Genomic DNA, 4,329 nt, shown 5'->3' with positions numbered 1-4,329 from the left:
CGTGTTTTTTCCACTTTTGTGTGCCATAATCGCAGCAACGTTCAGTGGCGAAAGTCCAACGGCTCTGTGGGCGTGGACGTCGGAGGCGAAAACGACTACTCACTCATTAAGCGCCCTAGACCCCGGCACTGCTCTCACGCCCTCAGCGGCTGTCCTAACAGTCTACATGGCTGAGTGGTCCGGAGTTCCTTACCTGCATCTTACCGTGAGTACCGACCTCTTGAGATGCTCCAAACTTACGCCAGCTGCTCCTTCCGTTCCGCTCGGAAAACCTGCAATAGAGACTCGTAGAAGGAGCCCATGGAAAGCCTACTCACCGAACGCCATCCGCGCGGCGCTCCTCGCCTGCGGGTCAATAAAGCGTGCAGTGGAAGGCACGGACCGCGGAGTCCCTAGTCCTGCGGGACGGACGGGGTGGTCATGTGTTGTGGGGGGGGGTGTTGTGTGTTGGGGGGGGGGGGGTGGGATATTACTTGGGGAGTGAGGCAGTGCAATCGTTGAACAGGTCTAACGTTGGGGTGTTACTGGGGGCCCTGCTGTAATATCACTTTGCTCCGTCGTGCGGCGCAGTTGGCCGGGCAAATACAGTCAGGTTCCATCACCTGTGCGGGAGTGTATTACTGGACCCCAAGAACAAAATGAGTAAAACAAAACAAAGTATAGAGACACTTGGTATTAAGCCTGCCCAACTCAATCAGAAGCGCTGAGTCTGGAGCAATCTTCAGAATCGGCGAAAACACAGCGCGGCACGGGATTGGACCCGCGAACGCTAGCAAGCTCCGAGAGGCTAAGTTGTGATGCGGACAAAAAAAAAAAAACTAACACTAGCTTTTCTAATCTTGGGTGGACTGGACTAGGGGCGGTCTGTGTGATTGTATATAGACCAATGAGACAATTGGGGTATCGGGGGGGGCGATATGAGCCAAGTAGGGGGGTATTCGGTAGTGGAAGTGCAGTGTATTATTTGTAGTAAGGCATATCTAGCACCCCGAAGTCAGTGCAATGGTTAAGAGAGTAAAGACGGCGAGTCATGCAGGCTATATCCGAGAACTATACCAGCGTTCATGGGGAAAGCTTAAGCTGCAATAGCAACAGCCAAAATGGTAGCGAACCAGAACTTATTAAGGTACAAATACAAACTGTATTGGTTAGTGTTACCTTCCATTTATACCACACTTTAGGATGATATGGAAATATACGCACTAACAAATGGTTAGAGAGAATCTGTTCACACTAACACACTCCTTACACACTCCTGCTGATCAGCCGGCTGACTCTGATAGAGCCAGGGCAGGAGTACTCTCAGAACTCCTAGGGAAAGTCCCTAGTAAAGTAGGTGCCTTTGTCTGTTTTTATTGTTGTGCGCTGAACATCCAGCGAGGCACAGATGGGTATTTTGGGCAGTATGGTACCCAAGTGGCTTCGGCTGGAATTCAGGGAGACATGTTGAGGAAATGCATGCAGTGCCTGAGAAGAAGTTAATGACTGACCCTCGTGTTTGGATTGCGCTCAACCAGCAGGTGTGTATTAAGGCTGGAGTTAAGCTAAAGAAACGTGAGACGGTTAAGGGTAATTGAAAAGCAAAGGTGGAAGCAAATCCTGCCTTGATGTGAGTGGTAAGTTTGTGATTGATGAAGATTGATCATCACTGATTTGAAATCTACTGGGTTGGCAGGAGGAGGGGAAGGGGCACACGGGGGGGGGCGCTGAGCAAAGTAAAAACGGGATGTTAAGAAAACTGTGCAATCACGTCAAGGGAGAGATAATATAATATAGAAGAAACAATCCAAGGCAGAAGGGATATTACAAATGGTCTTTGAAAGTCTTGCAAGCGTCCAGCATTGCACTCAGCGGGTGTTAGCATGCCGTCTGTCCCAAAGACTGAAATCAAAGCGCCGTTTCCAGAAAAAAGTGTCCTCACACGGCGCCGGGGGGTGGAACAAGGCCCGTTCTAGTAGGGAAGCGGATGCATTTGTGGTAAGAAAATAAGCCATAGTCAAAACGTATAGACCACGGAAGTCGAGCTTGCACGCACGGGTGGGAAATGGAGCATCGCCGGGAGTAACCCGTAATGAGGTCATCTTGGGCGCATGCGCCGTGCTCAGAAGTGGCGCACACGGAAACGCAGCAAGAGAAATCCAAACAAAACAATGGACACTAATTGAAGTACAAATATGGATTTGTAAAGAGAATGTTCTAGGATGTCGATATAAGCCCAGAGTATACGGGTTTTCCTTGCTACTGGAAGACTTTCTTCTTTTGATCCTGGTCCTCATGAGACTTACCAGCGCATGCGCAACACTGACCTCCATGCTCCCGGAGCTGCTTCCATGTACAACTGTTGGCGCAAGCTATATTAAATGATTATTACATTTTTGAATATGGTTTTTACTTCGTTACAAAAACCATTGATTCGCTCAGATGCCTGTGTTCACCCCCCGGAGCCGTGTGAGACACTTTTTAATTATGTGAAGAGTGCTTTTTATTTCAGGTCTTTTGGACTGAAGGAAGGCAACACCCGCTGACTGAATGATAGAGCTTAAAGAATCAAACAGACAATTTTTTTTATATAACTCTGACTGGATTTGTCTGAAGAAGAAGTCATATACACCTAAGGATTCCTACGGTTGAGTAAAACGCAATGTATTTTCATTTTTTGGGTTAACTAAACCCTTTTAATTTTTTTTAAACAATAAGAAATTTTTTTTTAAAATGTTTTTTTGGGTTTTTTTTTTTTGAATGAATGAATAATAAATGAAATAAAATAAAATAAATCAAAAAAACCAGAGTAGGAGGCACGATGCTGAATTTGCAAGGCATATATTTTTCAATTTTTCTGTCTGTTTTTAAAAGGAGAAAAAAAAGAGTAGTTTTTCTAACATGCTTTTAAATTTACTGAGTCTTCTCTCAAGATTTCAAACAGACACCAATGCGTTTTAAAAATTTAATTGAATTAGCCCATGTTTCATTCCATCGCGTTTTCAGAGCGCACACAAAAAAAAAAAAGGGCCAATTGAAAATAAACTGTAACTCACAATATTCGCTTTTTTTATTTTTAAAAATGCTCACCCTGTGCTGGAAAACTGAACGAGGTAAAAGAGTCAGGCTCCCCAAACAAAAATTGTGTATTCTGCAACCTTTAAAACCCCCAAAAAATGTTCAGCAACTTTGGGCTAAATGACTTTTGACAAAACTCTGTGCAGGCTTGGTGTCTTTTTAAAAAGGGGAGGCATTATATATTTTATAAATATATATATATTATAAGGCCTATATAGTCCCTGTTTCACTTAATGTTGTACATTTTCCTGGTTTAAAAAATATTACATAAAAAAGACCAAATATAACATTTTGTTTTTTTAAAATTACTTTCCCGGGTTTTTTTTTTATTTTTATGAAATTTTAATAATATTAACTTCATAGGTTTTTTTTGTATTTTTGTATCTATTCCAAAAAATAGGGAGTAACAATTTAACAATATTTTGGAAAGAAATTTTCAATAATGTTTTCTTTGTAACAACTTTTGTTAAATGAACAAGAATAAAAAATCACATATTTCTACCGCATTTTTTAACTTTTTAAAATTAATTCAACATTTAAAATTTTTCTAAAACTTATTTAAAAACAAAAAATTGTGTTTTTTTAAAATTTGTTTGGCACTGTGATCTAACAGAATAACAATGACAAAAAGTATTTTTTATTAACAATGAAAAAAATTAAAGAATACTGAATAAAATTTTTTGTTTTTCATATAGTTAACACTTAAAAGCACCTTTTTGTAAGTGTTAAATATTTTTTATTTTTGAACTGATTTCACTGTTCTTTTAGTAAAAACTTTTTTTTCGGCTCATGTCATCAAAACATTTCGACACGAAATTATTTCATTAATCAATGAAACCCCAAAAAAATGACCGTCATCACGTTTTTTTTAGACCATTTTAAATTTTTTTCGACTGAACAAAACAGGATATCACGGTGAGTTGTTTTTTCTTACTTTATAATAGTCAATAACGCCATCATTTTCTTCATTCGAAGGTGGGATTTCGCTGAACCCAAAAATCAACATAACCCATCATTCGCGGGAACTTGCCTCCTCTCCCTGACTTTCCCCTTTTTTCCCAAAAGTCTCTGTTGAAAGTCAGTGGACGAAGGGAGGCAAGCCTCCGCTCTAACTTTACTGCAGGTGTCGCTTTGGGCAGTGTTTCTTTATAAAAAAACAAGGACTTTTTACTTTTTAAAATAATTTAGTAAAATTTTTGATTTTGGTTTTTAATATCGTTTTTTGCATCCCCTTTTTTGAGGGACCTGCCTCCATTGTCTCCCGGAAGGTGC

Source organism: Cyprinus carpio, chromosome B19, assembly GCF_018340385.1.
Source record: "Cyprinus carpio isolate SPL01 chromosome B19, ASM1834038v1, whole genome shotgun sequence".
Lineage (NCBI taxonomy): Eukaryota > Metazoa > Chordata > Actinopteri > Cypriniformes > Cyprinidae > Cyprinus > Cyprinus carpio.
This window is presented reverse-complemented; position numbering follows the sequence as displayed.